At 37.4% G+C, this 20,759-nt stretch overlaps 1 protein-coding gene across 1 annotated transcript in view; it reads left to right on the top strand.

Moving 5' to 3' along the window:
* CTNNA3 (catenin alpha 3) overlaps positions 1–20,759 on the top strand; it is a gene marked incomplete at its 3' end in the record, with an annotated part of 1,444,109 nt that overhangs the window by 823,065 nt on the left and 600,285 nt on the right. The window lies entirely within an intron of this gene.

The following is a 20,759-nucleotide window of genomic DNA, read 5'->3' on the forward strand; positions in this document are numbered from 1 at the left end:
GACAGGTAATTTTTTTCCAATTCGTTTTTTTTTTTTTTAAATAAATTTATTTATTTATTTTTGGCTGCATTGGGTCTATGTTGATGTGCACAGGCTTTCTCTAGTTGCGGCAAGTAGGGGCTACTCTTTGTTGCAGTGCACGGGCTTCTCATTGTGATGGCTTCTCTTGTTGAGGAGCATGGGCTCTAGGTGCAGGGGCTTCAGTAGTTGTGGCTCACGGGCTCTAGAGTGCAGGCTCAGTAGTTGTGGTGCATGGGCTTAGTTGCTCTGCGGCATGTGCGATCTTCCCCGATCAGAGCTTGAACCCGTGTCCCCTGCACTGGCAGGTGGATTCGTAACCACTACGCCACCAGGGAAGTCCCTTCAGTTCTTTTTTAAAATTGAAGTATAGTTGATTTACAATGTTGTGTTAGCTTCAGTTGTACAGAAAAGTAATTCAGTTTTATATATATTTCCAGGTTATTTTCCATTGTGAGAAAAATTTCCCCCCCAAACATAGGAAAAATTAGGACAAAAATTATCCATTAGGGTGGAGAAATTTTATATGATACAGGCAAACAAAGCAACAAAAAACAAGTCTGAAAATGTTATCTGTAGGAATCAAAGTTGAGCTTCAGTGAAAAAATTTTTCTGATTATTTTCCATTATAGGTTATTACAAGATACAGACTATAGCTCCCTCTGCTACACAGTAAATCCCTGTTGCCTATCCATTTTATGTACAGTAGTTTTTGTCTGTTAATCCCATACCCCTAATTTACCCTTCCACACTCCCTTTCCCCTTTGGTAACCTTAAGTTTGTTTTCTATGTCTGTGAATCTGTTTCTATTTTGTACATGGATTCATTTGTATTATTTTTTGGATTCCACATGTAAGTGATATATTTGTCTTTCTCTGTCTGACTGACTTCACTTAGTATGATATTCTCTAGATCCATCCATATTGTTGCAAATGACAATATTTCATTTTTTTGTGGCTGAGTAATACTCCACTGTTATATGGAAGCTTTTAAGTTTGATTTCGTCCCATTTGTTTATTTTTGCTTTCATTTATTTTGCCTTGGGAGACTGGTCTAAGAAAATATTGCTATGATTTATGTCAGAGAAAATTTTGCCTGTGTTCTCTAACAGGAGTTGTATGGTGTCATGTCTTATATTTAGGCCTTTAAACCATGTTGAGTTTATTTTTGTATATGGCATGAGGAAGTGGTCTAATTTTATCGATTTACATGTAGCTGTTCAGTTTTCCCAGCACCACTTGCTTAAGAGATTGTCTTTTCTCCAATGTATATTCTTGCCTCCTTTGTCATAGATTAATTGGCCATAGGTGTATGGGTTTATTTCTGAGATCTCTATTCTGTTTCATTGATCTATGTGTCTGTTTTTGTGCCAGTACCACACTGTTTTGATTAGTATAGCTTTGTAGTATTGTCTGAAGTCTGGAAGGGTTATACCTCCAGCTTTGTTTTCTTTCCTCAGAATTGTTTGGCAGTTCTGGGTCTTTTGTGGTTCCATAAAAACTTTAGGATAATTTTTTCTAGTTCTGTGAAAAATGTCGTAGGTATTTTGTTAGGGCTTGCATTAAATCTGTAGATTGCTTTGGATAGTATGGCCATTTTACCAATATTAATTCTTCCCATTAAAGAGCATGGGATATCCTTCCATTTCTTTGCACCATCTTCAGTTTCCTTTATCAGTGTTTTATAGTTTTCAGCATATAGGTCTTTTACCTCCTTGGTTAAGTTTATTTCCAGGTTTTTTTTTTTTTTTTGATGAAATTTTAAACAGGATTATTTTTTACTTTTCTGATATTTCATTGTTGGCATAAAGAAATGCAACAGATTTCTGTATATTTCTGTATATCCTGCTACCTTGCTGAATTCATTTATTAGTTCTAATAGTTTTTGTGTGGAGACTTTAGGGTTCTCTATATAGAGTATCATGATATCTGCAGATAGTGATAGTTTTATCTCTTCCCTTCCAGTTTGGATACCTTTTTTTTTTTTTTTTTTTTTGCAGTACTCGGGCCTCTCACTGTTGTGGCCTCTCCCGTTGCAGAGCACAGGCTCCGGACACGCAGGCTCAGTGGCCATGGCTCACAGGCCCAGCCACTCCACGGCACATGGGGTCTTCCCAGACTGGGGCACTAACTCTTGTCCCCTGCCTTGGCAGGCGGACTCTCAACCACTGCACCACCAGGGAAGCTCTGGATACCTTTTATTTCTTTTTCTTGTCTGATTGCTGTGGCTAGGACTTACAACACTATGCTGAATAGAAGCAGTGATAGTGGGCATCCCTGTCTTGTTCCTGCATTTAGCAGGAAGACTGTCAGCTTTTCAACATTGAGTATTGTGTTGTGCTGTGAGTTTGTTGTAAGTGGCTTTTATTATGCTTAGATATTTCCTTCCTCTGTACCCACTTTGGTGAGAGGTGTTTTTTTTTTTTTTAATTGAAGTAGAGTAGGTCTCCTACATACAAACGAGTTCCATTCAGAGATGGCATTCATAAGTCCAATTTGATGATAAGTCCAACGAAGTTAGCCTAGGTACCCAACTAACACAGTCAGCTCTATAGTACTATACTATAATAGGTTTATAATACTTTTCACAAATAATACATAAAAAACAAACACAAAAAATAAAGAAAACATTTTTAATCTTACAGTAGAGTGCCTAGAAAAGTACAGTAGTACACGACAACAGTTGGCACTTCTTAGCAGTACCAGCTAAATCACTGCTGCTTTTACACTTGCCTGTGGACATCCTGGGCTTGAAATAAAGACACTGTACTACTGTACTGTATTTAGTACTGTATGGTAAAGTATGCAAAAGCACAACCACTTGTAGAGGATGCACGCATATGACAATGTACGCCAGACACGTGAACTAACTTACGTGATTGGACGTGTTCGCGTCTTTGAAAGTTCGCAACTTGAGGATTGTATGTAGGGGACTTACTGTATAGTTGATTTAGTATGTTGTGGTAGTTTGTGGTGTGCTTTTTCATACTTTTTTCATTATAGATTATTACAAGATATCGAATATATTTCCCTGTGCTATACAGTAGGACCTTGTTTTTCTATTTTGTATATAGTAGTTTGTATCTTCTAATCCCAAGCTCCTATTTATCCCCACACCATTCCCCTTTGATAACCATAAGTTTGTTTTCTATCTCTGTGAGTCTGTTTCTGTTTTATAAATGAGTTTGTATTATATTTTAGGTTCCACATATAAGTGATATAATATGATATTTGTCTTCCTCTGTCTGACTTACTTCACTTAGTATGATAATCTCTAGGTCCATACTTGTTGCTGCAAGTGGCATTATTTCATTTGTAGTAGTATTCACTGTACATATATATGTGTGTATATATATACATATATATATATAATATATACATATATATATACCACCTCTTTTTATCCATTCATCTGTCGATGGACATTTATGTTGCTTCCATTTCTTGGTTATTGTAAATAGTGCTGCTATGAACATTGGGGTGCATATATCTTTTTGAATTATGGTTTTCTTTGGATATACACCATGGAGTGTGATTGCTGGGTCAGATGGTAGCTCTGTTTTTAGTTTTTTCCTCAATACTGTTTTCCATAGTGGCTACACCAATTTACATTCCCACCAGTAGTGTAGGAGGGTTCCCGTTTCTCCACACCCTCTCCAGCATTTATTGTTTGTGGACTTTTTAATGATGGCCATTCTGATCAGTGTGAGGTGATAGCTCATTGTAGTTTTAATTTTCATTTCTCTAATAATTGGCATGTTGAGCATCTTTTTATGTGCCCATTGGCCATCTGTATGTCTTCTTTGGAGAATGTCTATTTAGGTGTTCTGCCCATTTTTTGATTAGGTTGTTTGTTTTTTTTGTTATTGAGTGGTATGCACTGTTTATATATTTTGGAAATTAAGCCTTTGTCACTCACATTGTTTACAAATATTTTTCCCAGTTCATAGGTTGTGTTTTCATTTTGTTTATGATTTCCTTTGCTGTGCAAAAGCTTTTAAGTTTTATTAGGTCACATTTGTTTATTTTTGCTTTTATTTCTATTGCATTGGGAGTGTCTTTATCGTGAATGAATTTTTAATTTTGTTTGCTGCCTTTTCTGCATCTATTGACATGATCATGTGGTTTTTGTCTTTCCTTTTGTTAATGTAGTGTATCACATTTACTGATGTGTGTATGTTGCACCATCCTTGCAACCCTAGGATGAATACAACCTGGTCATGGTGTATGATCCTTTGTGTGTGTTGTTGGGTTGGGTTTGCTAATATTTTGTTGAGGAATTTTGCATCTGTATTCATCAAATATATTGGCCTGCAGTTTTCTTTCTTTCTTTCTTTTTTTTTTTTAATAATGTCTTTGTCTGAGTTTGGTGTCAGGGTGATGGTGGCTTCATAGAATGAATTTAGGAGAGTTTCCTCCTCTTCAGTATTTTGGAATAGTTTGAGAAGGATTGGCATAAATTCTTCTTTGTATGTTTAGTAGAATTCCTCAGTGAAACCATCTGGTCCTGGACTTTAGTTTGACTCAATTTTCCATTTACAAATGAAGCGATTTCTGTACATATTTAGTAAGATTCTTTTGTTTTCCATATTCTGTTGATTAATGAAAAACAATAGTTACAAAACCCTTCAACACACTTGTGAACCTGTAGAAAAGATAATTTCCTAAATAGGACAGCTTTTACGCAAACTCATGCTCATATGTGGGTGGCCGAGCAATCTTTAGAAGTTTGTTTTAGACTGCTATAATTACTTCTCATAACATCTTCCATGATTTTGCCTAATACTATAGCTATTTCAGGTTAGATTTTGATATTTCAAAAACAGATAGGTGGGATAGGTTGCCAAGTGGTAATTGACTTTTGATTTTTGACATTGATAACATTAAGGGATTGTATGTGTTTGTGTGCTGGAATTCAAAGCAAAAAGAAAAAGAACAGAGAATGTCGGATATATCAGCAGTGTGGGATTTAGTTATGAGTATTTGATTTATTCTGTATCCTTGCTACTCCAAGTATGGTTCATGGACTTGATGTATCAGTATCACCTGGGAGATTGTTAGTAATGCAAAATTTCAGTCTGCAGGAAGATAGACCTAAAGAAACAAGCTACACTTTAACAAGATGCACAGGTGATTCTCATGGACACTGAAGTTTGAGAAACAGTGCTCTGGAACACTTAAAACTTAAAATTTTGCTTCATATGAATTAATGATACTGACTCACAAGTTTAAAATAATGAAATGTGGAGAATATTAATAGACATCATGACAATACTGGTTCCTATAAATGATAGTTGATTTCAAGTGCCTTTTTTAACCTCAAGACCAGAACAAATATAAAGTACACATTTTCAGAAAAGATAATTACAAGCTAAATGTTAAAGGAGGTTATATATATATTAAGATATGTAATACATAATATAGTATGTATAAAGTAAAATTAAAAAATATGTATATATTTAGAATATAAGATATTTTAAGTCAACATTTGGCATATCAAAGCTATATAGGCAACTGGTGAAATAAAGAGGCAAATGTCTCATCATAATTTATAATTTGTTCGTGTAGCGTTATCAGTCTTTTAAAATTATTTTACAAAATAGTCCTTTAGAAGTATTGTTATTCTTTCATATGATGTGCCATTTTCCCAGTGAAATCTTACATATTTGGCAGTTGTACAAGTTAAAAATGTACCAGATAATTTAGCGGATGAATGAAAAATGTAGTCCACCCATATAGGAATAAACATTGGTAAGATAGTATTTTCCACAGAGTACTGCTTGCTCAGATAAGAAAATATTAATTGTAATAAGGGCCATTCAGCCCCAATATTCTTATAAAAATATCTAACATCCTTATAAATATGAGCAATTAATTCATTCACTTATTCAGTAATAATTATTGCAGATTATAAGTGTCAGGCATATACTAAGTGCTGGGGAGAGAGGTAAACAAAAGTGACTCAGTCCTTTGCCCTCCTAGTATTTCGAGTCTATTAATTGGGGGAGATGGACATTACTCAATTAATGACAAAAAAAGAATTTATAATCACAAGCTGCAATAAGCATCTCTAATTGTTGTGAGTCTGGGAAGGCTTTCTGGCAGAAGCAGCATTGGAACTGAGATCTCAAGGATGAGCAGGAAATACCCACGATCTGAATACAGGAGGTGAGTGTGGGAAGAGAATCCTGAGTTGAGAAAACAGCATGAACAGAGCCCTGTGGAGAGGGAGGGAATGACATGTTTAAGAATCTGGAAAGCCGTAATGGTTGGCACATAAATAGTAAAGAGGTGGCCTGAGACAGAGCTGGAGAGATGGTTAGGCAGAAGCCAAATCACGGCCTTAGGATATAAGACTTTAGGACCTTTAGAGTGTAAGGATTTGGGTCCCTGTTAGAAAACTTTTAAAGGGAAACCAGTGATGGGCTTTAAAGTGGGGGATGTGACACAAAGGGAATTTCTAATTATTTATTTATTTCAGAATCACACTGACTGCGGATTGGAGAATGCATTGGCTCAGAGGCTGGGAGGGTGAAAGTTACAGGTAGACCAGTTAGAGAATGGTAACAGTAGTACAAGCAATAAAGGATTATGGTAGTGGTGGTGGTTAAGAATGAGTGGATGGGCTTCCCTGGTGGCACAGGGGTTGAGAGTCTGCCTGCCGATGCAGGGGACACGGGTTCGTGCCCCGGTCCGGGAGGATCCCACATGCCGCGGAGCGGCTGGGCCCATGAGCCACGGCTGCTGAGCCTGCGCGTCCGGAGCCTGTGCTCCGCAGCGGGAGGGGCCGCAACGGTGAGAGGCCCACGTACCGAAAAAAAAAAAAAAAGAATGAGTGGATTCCAGCAGTATTAATAAAAGGCCTTGATGAGCTATTGGCAAGCGTAGGAGGAGCCGGGGTGGAGTCTGCATTTCCAGTGCGTGGCCCTTCATGGCTGGTGGTGAAGAGATCCAAGTTCGGGTGGAAGGGTCAGGAGCTTTGGACATGAAGACGTTCTTTGGTTCCAATTTTATTAAGATGATAAAATTACTTGATTAGGATGACCAATCTTATAACTTAAGGTGAGGATAACATATATTTAATTGTACAGTAACTATGGTATATTACAAAATATGGAAATTTTCCAGTGGTTCTTTGATATTCAGCTCATATCCCTCCGCTGCAAGGATGCAAAGGAATTAATTTATGTTCTGTATGAAATTGTGTCCTTCTTCCGTTGCCCGATGGCCCTCTTTTGTGCCTCATACTGCTCTTGTCAAACATATTCTTTGCTGGGGTATTGCTCTTTTGTACGTGGGTTCTTTTCAGTTAATATTTGCTAATCTAATAACTTAAGGTACATTTCTAGAAACAAGTGTTTAGCAATATGGGAGAAAAGTAACATAGCAATTAAAACCTCAGGAGTCAGACACACCTGTGTCCTAAGTCGGAGTCTATCACATTGTAGCTCTGTGTTCACAAGGAACAGTTTGCTCCTCTCAACCTCAGTTTGCTTATGCCAAAAGCAGACCGTAATTAGTAGGGCCGTTGAGAGGATTCAATAAAATAACGTCTGTAGGTCCAGTGGTTGGTACATTACAAACTATTAATATTTGTCATTATCACTGTTACATTATTGGTATTATTTAGCCTTTGGTTCTCTTCCATGTACTCTGCAAAATATTGGTTGTGGCTTTACTTGTTAATTCAGAAGTAGTATTTTTGTCTCTTAGCTCTCTTTCTCTTTAACTTGAATATTTCTGGCCTGTAGAGTGTTGGAGGTGGGAGTAGGGAACATTCTTTTGGGTAGAGACACCTCCTAATTGAGGCACAATGCTTATAAAGAGTCCTCGGTATGCCTTGTGATTGCTGTGTATCAATTTAAATTTTTCTCCTTCACCTCTCCAGCAGCAAATGCTGCCAAGCTAACTTCAGCATCTTGCCCCTACAGAGGATGGATGATTTAAATACGTAGATACTTTCATACCAATAAGCAACAGCCCCCCGCCTGCCTCTCCAGGTCCCTGAGTGGCCCCTGCCCATGCTGAAGAGCCTGTGCTCATGCACTGCTGCTTGTCAGATATCTTGAACAGCACCAGCCTACCCCCACCCCACATTCGTGGTGAACTGCTTCATGCATCTTATTAGCTTAGATCAATACAGAAAACATTCTATTTCATTCCAGTACCAAGAATCCACAAGAATTTTTATTCTTCCATAAGTTCAGTATAAAAAACTTAAAGTCTTGGTTAAATGGATTGTATACTTATATTGATTGAGCAGGAGTAATAGTAAATTTTCATGAATTTAGAAGCCACTAACCTATAAATCTTGGCTTTAATTTGTTGTCATAAGAACAAAGCATTTAAATAGAGCAAAAATGGTGTTTTATTTATAAAATGGTGGAAGAAATTTTTTTCACATACTTGTAACAAGTAACATATTATTTATAGATTATCCCACTGAACTAAAAATGTGCTTATTACATGATTCTTACCTATTTAATAAAGTGGCAAAAATATCCTTCAAGTCATAGCCCAGTTTCAACAGTATGTATCTGTAGTTATCCTCGATCCACATACTTCCATATCTTTAAAATTGTTGTGTAATCAAGACTCACACTAAATTGACTGACCTCTCCTTACAGTTAGGTGCAGGAAAGTCAAGTTTTATTCATTTTTTTAATATATAAGTGTGTGTGAGAGAGTGACCCAGGTAAATTATTTAAGCTCTTTCCTTAAGTGCTTGCTACGGTGGTTTTTTAAATGCAATACTTGTGCTTCTCTGTATTTTTTGTTAACCTGTAATGTTCTTGCCGCATAGTGTTAAATCTGTATTTTATGCCCCATGGTTTCTAGCTAGTTCATTTAGTTCCGTTTCCTGAGGTTGATGGAAGGAGGAGTTAATATGCTTGGCTTTCTAATGGGAGACATTGAGAAACATCATGCCTGTCTCGAACATTACTGGCTCCCTAAGCCACACTGCAAGAAATATTACAGGCAACAGATAGCTTCATTTTCAATTTAGACACCCATTATTTGCTGTTTACAGGCCATTCCTAATTCTGCATCCAGAATTTATGGTTTGTTCTGGCGATTATCATCACAGCAATCTCCTGCGACTCAGCTGTGCTTCATCGGGAGATTTGCACTGCTATATCAGTCTTCCCTGACGTCTGGAACTGATATATAACGCTGCGTCCAAATCACCCAGCTCAGAGAGGCCTGGTTTACGACTCCCCAGATGTCCGTCTCTACTACTGGGTAGGCCAGTTTGCACAGTCTCAGTGAGGATGAAAGTTGACTCTTGGGGAAGAGAGCAGTGGTCATTAAATAAATAAACACCTAACATTTAAGACTCTGAACATCCCCTGAACCGAAATAGATGATATCATTTATTAAGTTAAATTTACTGAGTTTTGTTCAGGGCTAAATAATAATGAAGCCAAGGTGTTACCTAGTTTTGCCTTGTGAACTTAAGATGAAGAGTGATGTATAAATCTCCAGAAGAGATGGTAAAATAGCGGCAGTAACCGCTATTTTATAGCTTCCCTTTAGCATATACAGTATCTAGTTTTGCCTCTCAGATATGCGGGCGTCTTCTAGGTTCTGTTTGGTAACATTAATTAAAGCTTACTGAAGGACCTTGAAATCTCTGTGCCTTGGTAGTCTGCAGAGGAATCACTCACTAAATCTGCATATTTGAGAAGACGTGGTAGCACAAGTATCTATTACACATGCCATTGGCCAAATGATATTTCATTTCATTTTAAATGTTGCTGATTAGATTGAGAATGAGAATATCTTTTGCCACTAGTGCCTGCCTACTTTTGTGCTTTTGCTGTGGCCTGTCACTTGCCCCTCCTCCCTTCCAGGAAAACTAGAACTATAACAAAACTCGACAAGGGACTGGGCTTGGTCATAAAAGGGCATCCTATTCCTTTTTCTCTAAACTAAGGCTGTTCAGCACTTCCCTGAGAATTTACCTTCTACCATGGAGGAGTGAGAAGGCAGAGAAACAGAGAGAAAAACTCATTCCAGATAGGGCTGTGAAGGAGTCTTCCCCAGCTTGTGTATGAAGAAGGCTGCCTGACAGAAGCTGTGTCTTCAGGAGACAAACGCAGTCAGCTTATAGCAACCCCGCAGAATTAGCAACCAGAAAATAAATACCCCAACCTTACTCTCCTCTTATCTTCCTGTGCCTCCTACTGACCAAACCCACCTGAAGGCAGGGAACAAGGGAACATCTTTATAAAATCTGGGCTTAGAGTGTGATGCAAAATGGTAGTGAGTGGATCTGGAGGGGCAAATGGAAAAAAATCTGGCACCAGTGATTTCACAAGTTCTTGAAGGTCCCCATTTCACCTGCAATTCACTTGTTGTGAGTGATACTTCTCCTGCAGCTGCCTCTTTATTCTTAGATCCTGTCATTGATATAACTTAGCTTTATTTAAATGATCTTGAACAAAAACCAAGTTGACCCCAGACCAGCTTTCTTTGGCAAGAGGTTCACATCTGGACCACAGAAAATGTTCACACATTAGAATTCAGTCACCTCTTCTGTCTCTTCATCAGCAACTAGCCAACCACCTCTTAGCAGGTAGATCTCTCAGGAGAGAGTTGACATTTGCCCACTGAATCTCAGCTGCCAGGGACTCATATTACACTTTCCAAATGGTCTCTTTTAGACTTGTGTGAATGAGGATGTAGGGGGAGGATGGGAATCTCAGATTAGCTTTGTCCATATAAATCCTCTCCTAAAAATCTTCCTCAGTCTCCACACATTTTGACCTTTATACCTTCGTTATATATGTGAGGTTAATTATTTCTTTTGAAAATCATTATCTTGGTCTGGTACCTCAGTGTGAAATGCCGTATGTATATTTTAAATGTAATAGAGAGGAATGGAAAATTTCATATACCGGGTAGGGTCTGGGAGTGGGTGCATGGGAGGGATAGAATATTTTCAAGCAGTCGCCATTGGTGCCTTTCAAATTACACCACAAGGATCAGTAGTTATTCTGACTGCACATAAATTAGATCTTGTTTATGAGACTTTTTTCTGTTAAAGATATGTGCACAAATCAAATTTCATAAAAAATATCTTTTCAGTAGGCTAAGCAGACTTGATGTAAAAGAATATGCCTGTTATCTTTTATTTATAAGGAAATTTTAATTGTGAAGAAAATTATTACCTGCTAAAATTAATTTTAAAAAGAATTTTATAGGCTAAGTTTCTTCAAAGTGGAACCTTTCTTTAACTTTCCTCCATGCTGCAGAATCTGAAACTCTTTGAATTATGAGCCTTGAAAGTGCTAATTGAAGACAGCAATGATAGAAAGCGTTTACTTTAATCAATAAAAAATAAATCCATTGTACTCTTATTTTATAGTGTTAAAAATAAACATGTCTGAAAGACACAGATTACAATTGATGGTGAAAGTGAAAACAGTAATCAAAATGGTGGAAATCTATGTGGTCTAGATTTCATATGTATGGGCAATAGAAAAAATTAGACTGTAACTCAAACTCTGTAAAGCTCACTGTTGGCTGAAGTTTGACATATTGAGTATAATTAAAATATGAAAACCTGGCTTAGGAAACAAAAGGAGTGAGAGTTAGACTTAAGAAACTGTAGGAATGACAGACGATAAAATTTTAATGAGGTCAATATTGTTCTAATACTCTACCTCCCAAAGCATTGTAGAGACAGAAAAATTACTAGAGAACAGTGGTTCTGTTTAAAAGATGGAAAATAGGGGGCTTCCCTGGTGGCACAGTGGTTGAGAGTCCGCCTGCTGATGCAGGGGATGTGGGTTCGTGCCCCGGTCCAGGAAGATCCCACATGCCGCGGAGCGGCTGGGTCCGTGAACCATGGCCACTGGGCCTACGCGTCCGGAGCCTGTGCTGGGAGAGGCTGCAACAGTGAGAGGCCCGCATACCGCAAAAAAAAAAAAAAAAAAAAAAAAAGAAAATAATTTATTTTGTCTGTGTGTATAATGCTGTATCATTGCATATTAGACTCTGGTAGTGGTTTTGAATATCATAAAAAAAGCTTTTGCGGGCTTCCCTGGTGGCGCAGTGGTTGAGAGTCCGCCTGCCAATGCAGGGGACACAGGTTCGTGCCCCGGTCCGGGAGGATCCCACATGCCGCGGAGTGACTGGGCCTGTGAGTCATGGCCGCTGAGCCTGCACATCCGGAGCCTGTGCTCCGCAATGGGAGAGGCCACAACAGAGAGAGGCCTGCGTAGTGCAAAAAAAAAAAAAAAAAAAAAAAAAAAGCTTTTGCCATAAGAACTCAAGGTATAATTGACAACACAAAATATTGCATTCTTCCACTTTCTTACAGCCACTCTTACTTAACATCACAGTTGTTTTCTTCATGGATAGGCACTGTCATGAAGCTGGTGTTGGGTCAGGCATCACAAAATCAAAAGGATGTCTAGAATGAGCCATATCTCCTTCTGAAATATGCTAGCAACCTCTGACGGTGACTCAATAAAGGGATTTTGGAAATTGAAATGTCAGTAAAGACATAATACACAGTCTAACCATTAACTGAAATTAGAGGATTTGTGAACTTTGGCCTAGATATCTATATTTTGTCTACATTGACTGTCCTGAAGATTATACTATTTTCAAGGGGTCCATGTCCTGTGTAACAAGATCTACAGTCTTTTAGGTGAAAATAGGCAAATCTTTTTCAGATAGATCTCTATCATGTTTCATATGCTAATTCATTCATCAGTTCAATCATTTTTTTATTCATTCAAATCAATAAACACTAAGCATCTATTATGGCCAAGCACTGGAAATATAGCAGTGAATAAAATAGTTTATTTTATTAATAGCTCTTTACCCTCAGTGATCTAATAGACAATTATTTTTATTGCTAATAATACATATAATTTATTAAATGTCAGTTATAAGGCAGTTATGGCCCTACATGTTTTATGTACATTATCTCATTTAATTCTCACAACAACCCCTAAAGCAAGTATTGTCATCCTTACTCTATAGATGAGGAAACTGAAGCTTAGCTTACATAGCTGGTATTTGGTCACCTTGTTAATAAGTCTTGGAACTAAGATTTGAAGAATATCTATCTGATTTCACTATTATACCAACTTTTAAAAGTAGTTTAACACAAATGCTATTTTTAAATCAATGCAATTGATTTAAATGTAATGCAATTGATAAAAAGTCCTGAACAAGCTGAGAAAATAGGTTCAGTTTCAAAAGCACAGAAATTCTTTCAGTCTGTTTATACATCAGCAGCACCACTAACTGACTTAGTCAATTTTGATTGTGAGATTAGGCAGATTTCTTATTTCATTGTTTTAAACCATTAATTCGCAAAGCTTTATATTTATTTAAACAGTTAGAAACAAAACACATGCACATACACACACAACCTGTGAGACTGACAGAAGGTTTTCTGTTATTTTGCTATGTCAATTAAAATTGTTATGTTACCATTATATAACCAAGCCATCACTTTATAAAAGAAATGACAAAAAATTTAACATAAAAGATGGAAATATGGTTAAATACCTTGATTATATGTATTTTGTATTTTCACTGCATGAACCTGAGACATGCATTTATGTACCTTTAATGTATACAATATCCTTGGATTCTACTCTGAACCTAAGTAAAACCTTCAATTTTGAACATACTCCTTTGGTTTAATAGTAACCGTAGTGTGATTTATAGGAATAGTCACTGACCTAGGAGCTGGCAAGATCTGAAACCCATTAGAGCAGGGGTCACAGCAAATATAGGTTAATGCTGAATCACTGAAATTAATAAACTCTATCTTTTCAATTTGTTTTTATTAAGAACAGTGTCAGTTCCAGAGTTTGCTGGGCTTGAGTGGAGGACAATAAATGCTAGCAGCAAGAGAGGAAAAATGGGAGGCGGGCATTGAGACAAGTTATCACAAAACAGCTTGAAGTGAGAACAGTGAGTGAAAGGGCCAGTGATTTTCAAAAAAAATAAGTATCAGGTTACTCCTGACTTTTCCAGTCACTTTCACTTCCAGTCACTTTCAAGGTTACATGTTGGTCACTGGAGTGGATCTTTGCCTCTGCGCTTGCACATATGTATGACTGATTTTCCATGGCAACATCGTTAAAGGAGAAGGCCATGGTTTATATCCATCTCTGAGATTCAAAGGAGGTGAGGAACATCACCAGTAAAACAATTTGAATGTTATTGCAGTGCAAACCCACAGATGTTTCTGTCATGCTTGGGGTATATCTTTTGAAATCATGGGATCTGGCATAGGCATCTCTGGTCTGAGAACACATGCACCAGGCTGCAGTGTCATGTTCTCAGTGCTTGACTAGACACTCACTAGACTATATATCAACAGAGAACTCTAGCACCTCTTGTTCCAAGAGCTGGGAGGGAGTCTGGAGATCATTTAGTCTCATGGGCTTCTTTTACAGATGCGAAGAATAAGGACAAGAGAGGGGGTTCAACTTAGTTAAGGTTAATTCTAATTCTAATTAAATTAAATTCTGTTAATTACTTAAAAAAGATAATAATTTTTTATTAATAAAACTATTTGATTATTATTTACTATAATAAAAATGTGGTTAACCATTTTTCCATCTATGTATTTCATCCACAGCCATTAACTGAGTGCCAAACACTGAGTAGATACTAAGATTACAGACTTGGCAATTTAAAAGATGAGTCAGAGTGTAAATAAAAGATGACAAGAAGTTTCACAGGTACTATAATTAAAATATGTGGAGAAATTAGTGGAAAAAGAGATGAGAGGGGTTTTTATTTTTATGTCTTATTTTTTTTATTGTGCAGTTTAGATTGAGGAGAGTCAGAAAAAATGAGGTGCTTGGACTGAATTTGAGTTATGAATTAAGAAATTTCCTGTTGAAAGAGAACTGATTAGGGCATTCCAAGATAAAGGTTTAGTGTTCTGAAAAGCATAGGGAAATCAGCTGGCTGGTGTAGTTGAGGAAATGTAAGTGTTAGTAACAATGGTGCCATTCTTGATAAGTACAGTAATAACTGCTGACATGTCTTGAGCCCTTACTGTTTGCTGTGACTTGTACATCCTTCATCTCTTTATTCCTTACAGTAACCCTATGATATAATTGCTATATTATCTTCATTTTATTGGTAAGGAAACTAAAACTTTGAGAAATTAATTGTCCAAGGACACAAAGCCATCAAGCCACAGATTCAAACAATTTTAACTGACTCCACAAACTTCTATGCTACTCTGCCCATTATTTTTAAGATAGAAATTTATATAAAACATTAATTTGGGTTTAAGTTACTGCTCATTCAAGTATGGTAGATAAAGTATGAGATTAGACTCAGTTCAGTTTGATCCTACCACTTACTATGTTTCCTCCTGGGGTAAGTATTTAAATTTACTGAGCTTCAGTGTCTTCATGCGCAGATGTGTGAAGAGTTATGGCGAGTGGCATTTGAAGAGATACATGTAAAATGCTTAGCTGTGGCAGACATTGGACAAAGTTGGTTCCCACTCACTGAATTCCACTTCCACCCCAGCAGGCAGCTACTTGGCATTGTACTTTCCCCAAAGATATGAAAGTTCAAGACACTTGAAATCTTCAACCTATTTCCCTTGTTAGCTAAGTCATTCTATTCTATAAAGTGATTTTTAAAAACCTTATTTCAAATCTCAGAGTTAATTTTTTGTTTGTTTTAATTTCATAGCACAAACCTTGATTCAGAAAGATTTTTTAAGATACCATGTTAAGAAGTTTTCCTGACATGCCACTCAGTACAGTGGCAGTCTAGAAGATAATTCATTTTTCATTTATGTTCATCTAATTGTATGTCTTTCATGTCCGAAAAATGTGAACTAGAATCTGTGCCTCTGCTGTGTGTTAAACATAAAATATTTTTAAAGCTATTTCTGTAGAGAGGAACTAATTTAAGGGCATCATAATTCATATTTACCATGAAATAAAGATTTCCCATTTAAAGGGAACTGTGTCATTTTAAAAGGTTGAATAAAATGGCACACATTTAAAAAACAAAAACAATAAGAAAACATAACAAAATAACAACAAAAACATTTTTTTCTTGCTTTTTAAGCTCCATACAGAGCTCCTCTCTGCCCTGATAACATTTTGTTTTGACTGTGAATTAGATAAATTTTCATTTGCTTTAAACCTCATGCCTTAGTATTTGAGACTTCCTAGTTTATGTAAGGTCAGCATCATGGCCTTCCTAGTTCAAAAGTCTTCTTTTATTTGTACCAACGCAGATTTATATTATGCATGAATGTTTCCAACACATTTTTAACAGCTGTTTATGCAAGATATTGTACAGTAAAAGTAACAGATTATTCTATCATTTTTAAAAGAGAACATAGCCCTTTCATAGAATATGAGTTAGAAATATGGGAACAGTTTGGGGCAAATCTTCATTTTATGGGTGTGAAAAATAAGGTCTTAGAAATGTTATGAGATTTGCCAAAGATTTGCCAAAGATTATCCAATCTTTCTTTCCTCTATTTATTCAACAAATAACTTCTGATCTCCTACTATGTGCAAAGCACTGTGCTGGACGCTATGAGGGATAAATTACACGTGCAAAGTTTCTCTCCATCAAGGACTGTAAAGTCTAGTGAGAGAGATTGTTCTCTCTTCTTCGTCTGCCAGCATCTGTCAGTGTCATCCTACCCAGATTACTCATTCAGAGTCCTTAAGTCTATCATCTTCATCCTGACTGATGCTGAAAACTCAGCCTCTGTGCACCAGTGCTGAATCTAATCTTGGAGACAGAGTTTTGGGTGGAGTAGAAAAGAATAGCTTTATTGCTTGGCCAGGCAAAGGGGGCCACAGTGGGCGCGTGCTCTCAAAACCGTGTGCCCCAACCTGGAGGGATTTGGTGAGGAGGTTTATAGCAGTGGTCCAAGGGCAGAGTTGCTGCTAAGGATCAGGGTGTGTGCAGGGCCTGCACTCCTTTAATCTGGCCTCACATGGTCTCCTAAGGAGCTTCTCTGGTTCCTTTAATCTGGCCTCAGGTGGTCTCCTGATAAGTTTCTCTAGGTTATCAAACTGTGACCTTCTCTGTGGAACATCTTCCCTTTGGTAGGGGTTTTAGCTCTGCAGAAGAGCTGAAAGATATTACATGTATCCCTTGAGAGGGAACCAGGGCCCTGCCCCAAGGCTGCACTATTGTTACTTGACTGTTCCTCCCTTGTCTCCGCATCACATCCCTTCCCTGATTAGCAACTGTTTGAATCTGCCCTTGGGAAATCAGGGAAGCTCATGGAGGCTGGAATCTATTCCCTACAAACAAGAAACAGGGGACACAAAAAGGATTCTGTGCCCAGGAGCCCCGCAGGGTCCTGCTTGGTTTCATGACTGCCATTGCATGAATTTTCACACTTTTCATCTCTCCTGTGGGCTGTTGCTGGAACTGTCTAACTCTTTGGCATGTCTCTGTTCTTAATCTCCTCAAATACATTGTGCAGACTCCAGCCAGACTGATGTGTTTGAAATAAAGATCTGTCTGTCACTCACCTGTTGTGAGTTCCCAAGTTGTGATTGTATAGCCTAAAAAATAAAAGATCCATTAAGGTATCTCATTAATGTTTGATGAGTAAATATGGGGGTAGATCCTGTGGGGCCTTGAACACTATGATCAAGAGTTTGTTCTTAATTCCATTAGCAATGGGAATAGAGTGAAGATTTCCAGAACAAAAAAGGGACAGAATTAGATCTCGATTTTCTTTACTAAACATCTTGAGGGTTGGGATTTTGTTTGTTTCTTGCTCATTATTTTATTCTCAAATAAAAGGTGACTTATGTAAAAGTAGGAACTCATTATACATTTGAATAAACAAAGATATGTTTTAGTGCTGTTTAATCCATCTTTCTGAGATAAGTATTCTGTATCTGTGCTGTACAGTACAGTAGCCACTAGACACACGTGGCTATTGCTCACTTTAAATTAAGAAACTGAGGAATTGAATTTTTAATGCTATTTAATTTTAATTAATTTACATTTAAATTTGAATAGCCACATATGACCAGTAGCTATCATATTGGACAGCCCAGTATTAGAAAGTTATCCAGCAGGGTCCCAGCAGGAAACAGATGGAACACTCAAATTCAGATAACTCAAGAAGAGTTTATTTATAAAGTGACTTTTTCCGAACGTGTGGGCAGCTTTAGGGAACCACATGAGAGAGTGCCGTTAACTGTGATAGTTATATGGGAGCAATGGTGAGGCAGAATTCATGGAAAGACTCATAGTTGAGATTATAAGTCTAGATCACATTGGGACAGTTTTTATAATATTCAATAATAATTTTAATGAGATTTCATTGAATGAAGTCTATACTCAGAACTGTTCTTTTCAGTATAGCCTTTCCTGGCAGTTTATTTACTGATGAAGAATGTGATTGCTTTCCCTATACAGTGCTGATCTGTACCGTGTTTTCTGAGTTTTTTTGCCCCCGCCCTTTACTGTAAGTGGTACCTTTTCCATTAGCAGGGCTATGCTGACCTAATGATGGCTTCTGTTAAGGCTTCCTTTGAGGAGCATCTTCTCTTCTGAGCAAATGTAGGCAGGCTCTGACTGTTATCTGTGGTTATGTTTTAATATCCTGCCCTTTTTGTCCCTTACCTCAGCACACAGAATTCACCTTCAGTCCTAGCTCATTGCTTGATGATTTGTTAAGGCTTTGAAAACAGAAGTAATGAGGGCTTTTAAGCAGGATGGGGCTATTTCTCCTTGCTTTATTTATTTTTATGCCATGCAAAAGTAATAAAAAGGCATAAAATGGCTTGACTGAGCCAAATACATCTGGATAAATAGAGCAAGGACCCAGTAAAACTCTGGGGGTGAAAAAAAAAGAAAGGTGGGGAAGGGAAGTGGAGAGGCAGGGAAGAGAGAAGGGAAAACTATACTTCTTGAAATGATAGTGACTTTCTTTTATTACCTGGAGAACAAAATGTCTTTCACCCAATGAAACCTTTTAAACTAGGGTGAAGCTCTGTGCAGAAATTAGGAAATCATCTGTATAGTCCTTATTTAATCTCTTCATGCTGTCACCCCCTGTCATCCTTTATTAAAGTTTTCTATGCCATTGCTGTTAGCTCTGCGAAGGTTGACATCTTTTAGTTGTTCTGATGAATCACATCACAGAAACTATTGAGTTTTTACGACCAACGCAACAGAAGTCTTTCATATTATTCCTGATGCTTTGTGTGTGTTGGGGGTGGGAAGTGTCTCTTTGTGTGTCCTACTCCTGCCTCCTTTGAACTATCTCTGCTTTTGTGAAGTGGAAAGAGACAACTAAGAGCTACCACTGCCTTAAACTGGAGAATAAGGGATAGATTCTTTAGGTAAGATGAGAACCTGTCTTGCAGCCCGTTGTGTATTGGTGGCAGTCCGAGTAATTGCTACCATTGCTTTATTTCTATGACATTCAGAATTTTATTTCTCTTTCCTATTCCTCCCTTCCTCTTCTCCCCACTTCCTTCGCTAGACACAGTCTCCATCATGCACACATTGCACACTCACTCTCAAAAAGAAAATGTGGTAAAGGACTTAATAGCCTTCTACTATGTTTCCCCTTAGGAGGTATCTAGAGATGCGTGGGGTCAATTTTTGTCTCTCATAGTGCCTGGGCATCGTTATTGGAATTTAGTAGACAGGGGCCCCTGGATGCCACACATCTTGCCGTGTACAGAATGGGCTCAGATGATGGTGACTTTCCAATCATAAATATCATTAATGCTACTGCTGAGAAAAATTAGGTCTAACTGAAGTTTAGGTGGGTACCAACAACCTCAGCTAATAGATGATTTGGCTGTGCCTTGAGCAGATGCTAAAATCTCTTCCAGAATCTAGCAGGTTCTTAGTAAAACTATGTTGTGTTTTGAATCAAGTTGTTCACTTATAAACTAGTCAACACTATTTAATAAGTTCTATACATGTTACTTTCAGGAATAAAAAGAAATTAAGATATACTTGCCAACATCAAGATTTTAACAATATCGTAAAGGTGATGAGCATGTACAGAAACTAAATGAGCATTTTAGGAAATTTTCAAAATGCTATTGGAAAAGGAGAGGTGAGGGTTTACTTTTGAGCAGAGTTGTTGGGGATAACTCTGCGTGGAAACCATTGAGAAACAGGTAGGATTTTAATAGGGAGTTATTTTGGAAGACACTTGCTGTAGTCAAAGGTACATTATATGTTGGAACTTGGGAGAAGAGATAGAAATGTATAGAAATATTGTTACTGTAAAGGATAGTACTTGAGAAGAGGTGGCAGAAGATAGGACTAAAAACATAGATTAGGATAGAGAATAGATGGTCTTGAATTTCTTATAAAGGAGTCTTTCCACTTGAAGGTATGGATTTATGTGTGAGTTTAGCCATTGGGAGTAGTGTATGGCATATGCTGCCTAATGGTCTATACTTTGTTTCAATGTCCCTCTTCATAGAGTCCATGCTATAAACTCCCTCAGGTATCAGCTGCTTAAAACTTGCCTTCCTGATTTTCAAGTTCTCCTCTAAAGAGCTCTTTCAGTTTATTATTTTAAATGGTAGCAATATTCCTGGAGGTGAATCACATAATGATTTTTTTCAATCTCTTTTATATAAGGTATCCCTGAAAAAGTATGATTAGATTCAATTCAGTTGTCTCCCACAAAAGTAATATGTAGAAAATACCAACCAAGGTGACTCTCAGTGTGATTAATAGCTTAAAGATTTAGGTTAAGGATATAACAGG

This window comes from Lipotes vexillifer, unplaced genomic scaffold (assembly GCF_000442215.2).
Source record: "Lipotes vexillifer unplaced genomic scaffold, Lipotes_vexillifer_v1.1 scaffold520, whole genome shotgun sequence".
Taxonomy (NCBI): Eukaryota; Metazoa; Chordata; class Mammalia; order Artiodactyla; family Lipotidae; genus Lipotes; species Lipotes vexillifer.